We start from the raw sequence: 5000 nt of genomic DNA, 5'->3' as shown, positions 1-5000 counted from the left end.
ATCGGGCGTGTTCACGGTGGTGTGGCCTTAAGCAATTACTCATGGCACCAGACAGGACTTTAAACAGGAGAAAGGATGATTTTTTTTACCACAAATGAAAATAGATTACAGCACCTGGTATTCCCAGGCGGTCTCCCATCCAAGTACTAACCAGACCCGACCGTGCTTAGCTTCCGAGATCAGACGAGATCGGGCGTGTTCACGGTGGTGTGGCCTTAAGCAATTGCACCTGGCACCAGACAGGACTTTAAACAGGAGAAAGGATGATTTTTTTTACCCCAAATGAAAATAGATTACAGCACCTGGTATTCCCAGGCGGTCTCCCATCCAAGTACTAACCAGGCCCGACCGTGCTTAGCTTCCGAGATCAGACGAGATCGGCCGTGTTCACGGTGGTGTGGCCTTAAGCAATTGCCCCTGGCACCAGACAGGACTTTAAACAGGGGAAAGGATGATTTTTTTTACCCCAAATGAAAATAGATTACAGCACCTGGTATTCCCAGGCGGTCTCCCATCCAAGTACTAACCAGGCCCGACCGCGCTTAGCTTCCGAGATCAGACGAGATCGGGCGTGTTCACGGTGGTGTGGCCTTAAGCAATTACTCATGGCACCAGACAGGACTTTAAACAGGAGAAAGGATGATTTTTTTTACCCCAAATGAAAATAGATTACAGCACCTGGTATTCCCAGGCGGTCTCCCATCCAAGTACTAACCAGGCCCGACCGTGCTTAGCTTCCGAGATCAGACGAGATCGGGCGTGTTCACGGTGGTGTGGCCTTAAGCAATTGCACCTGGCACCAGACAGGACTTTAAACAGGAGAAAGGATGATTTTTTTTACCCCAAATGAAAATAGATTAGAGCACCTGGTATTCCCAGGCGGTCTCCCATCCAAGTACTAACCAGGCCCGACCGTGCTTAGCTTCCGAGATCAGACGAGATCATGCGTGTTCACGGTGGTGTGGCCTTAAGCATTTGCACCTGGCACCAGACAGGACTTTAAACAGGAGAAAGGATGATTTTTTTTACCCCAAATGAAAAAAGATTACAGCACCTGGTATTCCCAGGCGGTCTCCCATCCAAGTACTAACCAGGCCCGACCGTGCTTAGCTTCCGAGATCAGACGAGATCGGGCGTGTTCACGGTGGTGTGGCCTTAAGCAATTACTCATGGCACCAGACTGGACTTTAAACAGGAGAAAGGATGAATTTTTTTACCCCAAATGAAAATAGATTACAGCACCTGGTATTCCCAGGCGGTCTCCCATCCAAGTACTAACCAGGCCCGACCGTGCTTAGCTTCCGAGATCAGACGAGATCGGGCGTGTTCACGGTGGTGTGGCCTTAAGCAATTGCTCCTGGCACCAGACATGACTTTAAACAGGAGAAAGGATGATTTTTTTTACCACAAATGAAAATAGATTACAGCACCTGGTATTCCCAGGCGGTCTCCCATCCAAGTACTAACCAGGCCCGACCGTGCTTAGCTTCCGAGATCAGACGAGATCGGGCGTGTTCACGGTGGTGTGGCCTTAAGCAATTGCTCCTGGCACCAGACATGACTTTAAACAGGAGAAAGGATGATTTTTTTTACCACAAATGAAAATAGATTACAGCACCTGGTATACCCAGGCGGTCTCCCATCCAAGTACTAACCAGGCCCGACCGTGCTTAGCTTCCGAGATCAGACGAGATCGGGCGTGTTCACGGTGGTGTGGCCTTAAGCAATTGCACCTGGCACCAGACAGGACTTTAAACAGGAGAAAGGATGATTTTTTTTACCCCAAATGAAAATAGATTACAGCACCTGGTATTCCCAGGCGGTCTCCCATCCAAGTACTAACCAGGCCCGACCGTGCTTAGCTTCCGAGATCAGACGAGATCGGGCACGTTCACGGTGGTGTGGCCTTTAGCAATTGCACCTGGCACCAGACAGGACTTTAAACAGGAGAAAGGATGATTTTTTTTACCCCAAATGAAAATAGATTACAGCACCTGGTATTCCCAGGCGGTCTCCCATCCAAGTACTAACCAGGCCCGACCGTGCTTAGCTTCCGAGATCAGACGAGATCGGGCGTGTTCACGGTGGTGTGGCCTTAAGGAATTACTCATTGCACCAGACAGGACTTTAAACAGGAGAAAGGATGATTTTTTTTACCCCAAATGAAAATAGATTACAGCACCTGGTATTCCCAGGCGGTCTCCCATCCAAGTACTAACCAGGCCCGACCGTGCTTAGCTTCCGAGATCAGACGAGATCGGGCGTGTTCACGGTGGTGTGGCCTTAAGCAATTGCCCCTGGCACCAGACAGGACTTTAAACAGGAGAAAGGATGATTTTTTTTACCCCAAATGAAAATAGATTACAGCACCTGGTATTCCCAGGCGGTCTCCCATCCAAGTACTAACCAGGCCCGACCGTGCTTAGCTTCCGAGATCAGACGAGATCGGGCGTGTTCACGGTGGTGTGACCTTAAGCAATTGCACCTAGCACCAGATAGGACTTTAAACATGAGAAAGGATGATTTTTTTACCCCAAATGAAAATAGATTACAGCACCTGGTATTCCCAGGCGGTCTCCCATCCAAGTACTAACCAGGCCCGACCGTGCTTAGCTTCCGAGATCAGACGAGATCGGGCGTGTTCACGGTGGTGTGGCCTTAATCAATTTGTCATGGCACCAGACAGGACTTTAAACAGGAGAAAGGATGATTTTTTTTACCCCAAATGAAAATAGATTACAGCACCTGGTATTCCCAGGCGGTCTCCCATCCAAGTACTAACCAGGCCCGACCGTGCTTAGCTTCTGAGATCAGACGAGAACGGGCGTGTTCACGGTGGTGTGGCCTTAAGCAATTACTCATGGCACCAGACAGGACTTTAAACAGGAGAAAGGATGATTTTTTTTACCACCAATGAAAATAGATTACAGCACCTGGTATTCCCAGGCGGTCTCCCATCCAAGTACTAACCAGGCCCGACCGTGCTTAGCTTCCGAGATCAGACGAGATCGGGCGTGTTCACGGTGGTGTGGCCTTTAGCAATTGCACCTGGCACCAGACAGGACTTTAAACAGGAGAAAGGATGATTTTTTTTACCCCAAATGAAAATAGATCACAGCACCTGGTATTCCCAGGCGGTCTCCCATCCAAGTACTAACCAGGCCCGACCGTGCTTAGCTTCCGAGATCAGACGAGATCGGGCGTGTTCACGGTGGTGTGGCCTTAAGCAATTACTCATGGCACCAGACAGGACTTTAAACAGGAGAAAGGATGATTTTTTTTACCCCAAATGAAAATAGATTACAGCACCTGGTATTCCCAGGCGGTCTCCCATCCAAGTACTAACCAGGCCCGAACGTGTTTAGCTTCCGAGATCAGACGAGATCGGGCGTGTTCACGGTGGTGTGGCCTTAAGCAATTGCACCTGGCACCAGACAGGACTTTAAACAGGAGAAAGGATGATTTTCTTTACCCCAAATGAAAATAGATTACAGCACCTGGTATTCCCAGTCGGTCTCCCATCCAAGTACTAACCAGGCCCGACCGTGCTTAGCTTCCGAGATCAGACGAGATCGGGCGTGTTCACGGTGGTGTGGCCTTAAGCAATTGCTCCTGGCACCAGACAGGACTTTAAACAGGAGAAAGGATGATTTTTTTTACCACAAATGAAAATAGATTACAGCACGTGGTATTCCCAGGCGGTCTCCCACCCAAGTACTAACCACGCCCGACCGTGTTTAGCTTCCGAGATCAGACGAGATCGGGCGTGTTCACGGTGGTGTGGCCTTAAGCAAGTACTCATGGCACCAGACAGGACTTTAAACAGGAGAAAGGATGATTTTTTTTACCACAAATGAAATTAGATTACAGCACCTGGTATTCCCAGGCGGTATCCCATCCAAGTACTAACCAGGCCCGACCGTGCTTAGCTTCCGAGATCAGACGAGATCGGGCGTGTTCACGGTGGTTTGGCCTTAAGCAATTGCACCTGGCACCAGACAGGACTTTAAACAGGAGAAAGGATGATTTTTTTTACCCCAAATGAAAATAGATTACAGCACCTGGTATTCCCAGGCGGTCTCCCATCCAAGTACTAACCAGGCCCGACCGTGCTTAGCTTCCGAGATCAGACGAGATCGGGTGTGTTCACAGTGGTGTGGCCAAAAGCAATTGCACCTTGCACCAGACTGGACTTTAAACAGGAGAAAGGATGATTTTTTTTACCCCAAATGAAATTACAGCACCTGGTATTCCCAGGCGGTCTCCCATCCAAGTACTAACCAGGCCCGACCGTGCTTAGCTTCCGAGATCAGACGAGATCGGGCGTGTTCACGGTGGTGTGGCCTTAAGCAATTATTCATGGCACCAGACAGGACTTTAAACAGGAGAAAGGATGATTTTTTTTACCCCAAATGAAAATAGATTACAGCACCTGGTATTCCCAGGCGGTCTCCCATCCAAGTACTAACCAGGCCCGACCGTGCTTAGCTTCCGAGATCAGACGAGATCGTGCGTGTTCACGGTGGTGTGGCCTTAAGCAATTGCATCTTGCACCAGACAGGACTTTAAACAGGAGAAAGGATGATTTTTTTTACCCCAAATGAAAATAGATTACAGCACCTGGTATTCCCAGGCGGTCTCCCATCCAAGTACTAACCAGGCCCGACCGTGCTTAGCTTCCGAGATCAGACGAGATCGGACGTGTTCACGGTGGTGTGGCCTTAAGCAATTTCTCATGGCACCAGACAGGACTTTAAACAGGAGAAAGGATGATTTTTTTTACCACAAATGAAAATAGATTACAGCACCTGGTATACCCAGGCGGTCTCCCATCCAAGTACTAACCAGGCCCGACCGTGCTTAGCTTCCGAGATCAGACGAGATCGGGCGTGTTCACGGTGGTGTGGCCTTAAGCAATTGCACCTGGCACCAGACAGGACTTTAAACAGGAGAAAGGATGATTTTTTTTACCCCAAATGAAAATAGATTACAGCACCTGG

At 49.1% G+C, this 5000-nt stretch overlaps 28 non-coding genes across 28 annotated transcripts in view; all 28 read right to left on the bottom strand.

Moving 5' to 3' along the window:
- Nucleotides 1-33, bottom strand: part of LOC311387411 (5S ribosomal RNA) — a 119-nt gene extending 86 nt beyond the window's left edge. Inside the window, exon 1 of the ribosomal RNA XR_014653959.1 lies at nt 1-33. This exon is cut by the window's left edge and continues 86 nt beyond it. This is a non-coding gene — a ribosomal RNA (5S ribosomal RNA).
- A 69-nt stretch (nt 34-102) lies between these two features.
- Nucleotides 103-221, bottom strand: LOC311401994 (5S ribosomal RNA). Its single transcript, XR_014667263.1, has one exon. It is a non-coding gene; the product is annotated as a 5S ribosomal RNA (ribosomal RNA).
- Nucleotides 222-290: 69 nt separating this feature from the next.
- LOC311407097 (5S ribosomal RNA) lies at nt 291-409 on the bottom strand. The gene has a single exon (XR_014671921.1). It is a non-coding gene; the product is annotated as a 5S ribosomal RNA (ribosomal RNA).
- Nucleotides 410-478: 69 nt separating this feature from the next.
- On the bottom strand, nt 479-597 carry LOC311393411 (5S ribosomal RNA). The gene has a single exon (XR_014659433.1). It is a non-coding gene; the product is annotated as a 5S ribosomal RNA (ribosomal RNA).
- A 69-nt stretch (nt 598-666) lies between these two features.
- On the bottom strand, nt 667-785 carry LOC311387410 (5S ribosomal RNA). Its single transcript, XR_014653958.1, has one exon. It is a non-coding gene; the product is annotated as a 5S ribosomal RNA (ribosomal RNA).
- A 69-nt stretch (nt 786-854) lies between these two features.
- LOC311414817 (5S ribosomal RNA) lies at nt 855-973 on the bottom strand. The gene has a single exon (XR_014678977.1). It is a non-coding gene; the product is annotated as a 5S ribosomal RNA (ribosomal RNA).
- A 69-nt stretch (nt 974-1042) lies between these two features.
- Nucleotides 1043-1161, bottom strand: LOC311387409 (5S ribosomal RNA). The gene has a single exon (XR_014653957.1). It is a non-coding gene; the product is annotated as a 5S ribosomal RNA (ribosomal RNA).
- Nucleotides 1162-1230: 69 nt separating this feature from the next.
- LOC311387408 (5S ribosomal RNA) lies at nt 1231-1349 on the bottom strand. Its single transcript, XR_014653956.1, has one exon. It is a non-coding gene; the product is annotated as a 5S ribosomal RNA (ribosomal RNA).
- Nucleotides 1350-1418: 69 nt separating this feature from the next.
- LOC311387407 (5S ribosomal RNA) lies at nt 1419-1537 on the bottom strand. The gene has a single exon (XR_014653955.1). It is a non-coding gene; the product is annotated as a 5S ribosomal RNA (ribosomal RNA).
- A 69-nt stretch (nt 1538-1606) lies between these two features.
- LOC311405859 (5S ribosomal RNA) lies at nt 1607-1725 on the bottom strand. The gene has a single exon (XR_014670791.1). It is a non-coding gene; the product is annotated as a 5S ribosomal RNA (ribosomal RNA).
- A 69-nt stretch (nt 1726-1794) lies between these two features.
- On the bottom strand, nt 1795-1913 carry LOC311404452 (5S ribosomal RNA). Its single transcript, XR_014669506.1, has one exon. It is a non-coding gene; the product is annotated as a 5S ribosomal RNA (ribosomal RNA).
- A 69-nt stretch (nt 1914-1982) lies between these two features.
- Nucleotides 1983-2101, bottom strand: LOC311404659 (5S ribosomal RNA). Its single transcript, XR_014669696.1, has one exon. It is a non-coding gene; the product is annotated as a 5S ribosomal RNA (ribosomal RNA).
- A 69-nt stretch (nt 2102-2170) lies between these two features.
- Nucleotides 2171-2289, bottom strand: LOC311387405 (5S ribosomal RNA). The gene has a single exon (XR_014653953.1). It is a non-coding gene; the product is annotated as a 5S ribosomal RNA (ribosomal RNA).
- Nucleotides 2290-2358: 69 nt separating this feature from the next.
- On the bottom strand, nt 2359-2477 carry LOC311392674 (5S ribosomal RNA). The gene has a single exon (XR_014658761.1). It is a non-coding gene; the product is annotated as a 5S ribosomal RNA (ribosomal RNA).
- Nucleotides 2478-2545: 68 nt separating this feature from the next.
- LOC311380846 (5S ribosomal RNA) lies at nt 2546-2664 on the bottom strand. The gene has a single exon (XR_014647840.1). It is a non-coding gene; the product is annotated as a 5S ribosomal RNA (ribosomal RNA).
- A 69-nt stretch (nt 2665-2733) lies between these two features.
- Nucleotides 2734-2852, bottom strand: LOC311330605 (5S ribosomal RNA). The gene has a single exon (XR_014631792.1). It is a non-coding gene; the product is annotated as a 5S ribosomal RNA (ribosomal RNA).
- A 69-nt stretch (nt 2853-2921) lies between these two features.
- Nucleotides 2922-3040, bottom strand: LOC311398906 (5S ribosomal RNA). Its single transcript, XR_014664445.1, has one exon. It is a non-coding gene; the product is annotated as a 5S ribosomal RNA (ribosomal RNA).
- A 69-nt stretch (nt 3041-3109) lies between these two features.
- Nucleotides 3110-3228, bottom strand: LOC311396343 (5S ribosomal RNA). Its single transcript, XR_014662107.1, has one exon. It is a non-coding gene; the product is annotated as a 5S ribosomal RNA (ribosomal RNA).
- Nucleotides 3229-3297: 69 nt separating this feature from the next.
- LOC311413178 (5S ribosomal RNA) lies at nt 3298-3416 on the bottom strand. Its single transcript, XR_014677481.1, has one exon. It is a non-coding gene; the product is annotated as a 5S ribosomal RNA (ribosomal RNA).
- Nucleotides 3417-3485: 69 nt separating this feature from the next.
- Nucleotides 3486-3604, bottom strand: LOC311398554 (5S ribosomal RNA). Its single transcript, XR_014664124.1, has one exon. It is a non-coding gene; the product is annotated as a 5S ribosomal RNA (ribosomal RNA).
- Nucleotides 3605-3673: 69 nt separating this feature from the next.
- Nucleotides 3674-3792, bottom strand: LOC311400059 (5S ribosomal RNA). Its single transcript, XR_014665496.1, has one exon. It is a non-coding gene; the product is annotated as a 5S ribosomal RNA (ribosomal RNA).
- Nucleotides 3793-3861: 69 nt separating this feature from the next.
- LOC311398049 (5S ribosomal RNA) lies at nt 3862-3980 on the bottom strand. The gene has a single exon (XR_014663662.1). It is a non-coding gene; the product is annotated as a 5S ribosomal RNA (ribosomal RNA).
- A 69-nt stretch (nt 3981-4049) lies between these two features.
- Nucleotides 4050-4168, bottom strand: LOC311384356 (5S ribosomal RNA). The gene has a single exon (XR_014651144.1). It is a non-coding gene; the product is annotated as a 5S ribosomal RNA (ribosomal RNA).
- A 64-nt stretch (nt 4169-4232) lies between these two features.
- LOC311396996 (5S ribosomal RNA) lies at nt 4233-4351 on the bottom strand. Its single transcript, XR_014662703.1, has one exon. It is a non-coding gene; the product is annotated as a 5S ribosomal RNA (ribosomal RNA).
- Nucleotides 4352-4420: 69 nt separating this feature from the next.
- Nucleotides 4421-4539, bottom strand: LOC311406388 (5S ribosomal RNA). The gene has a single exon (XR_014671274.1). It is a non-coding gene; the product is annotated as a 5S ribosomal RNA (ribosomal RNA).
- A 69-nt stretch (nt 4540-4608) lies between these two features.
- On the bottom strand, nt 4609-4727 carry LOC311402170 (5S ribosomal RNA). Its single transcript, XR_014667423.1, has one exon. It is a non-coding gene; the product is annotated as a 5S ribosomal RNA (ribosomal RNA).
- Nucleotides 4728-4796: 69 nt separating this feature from the next.
- LOC311405857 (5S ribosomal RNA) lies at nt 4797-4915 on the bottom strand. The gene has a single exon (XR_014670789.1). It is a non-coding gene; the product is annotated as a 5S ribosomal RNA (ribosomal RNA).
- A 69-nt stretch (nt 4916-4984) lies between these two features.
- The window catches only part of LOC311387404 (5S ribosomal RNA), a 119-nt gene continuing 103 nt past the window's right edge, over nt 4985-5000 (bottom strand). The window contains exon 1 of the ribosomal RNA XR_014653952.1: nt 4985-5000. This exon is cut by the window's right edge and continues 103 nt beyond it. This is a non-coding gene — a ribosomal RNA (5S ribosomal RNA).

The sequence above is a fragment of the Micromesistius poutassou genome (assembly GCF_964030765.1).
Source record: "Micromesistius poutassou genome assembly, chromosome: 1".
In the NCBI taxonomy this organism is placed as follows: Eukaryota; Metazoa; Chordata; class Actinopteri; order Gadiformes; family Gadidae; genus Micromesistius; species Micromesistius poutassou.
The sequence above is the reverse complement of the archived record's forward strand: the minus strand, read 5'-3'. Positions and strand labels throughout refer to the sequence as shown.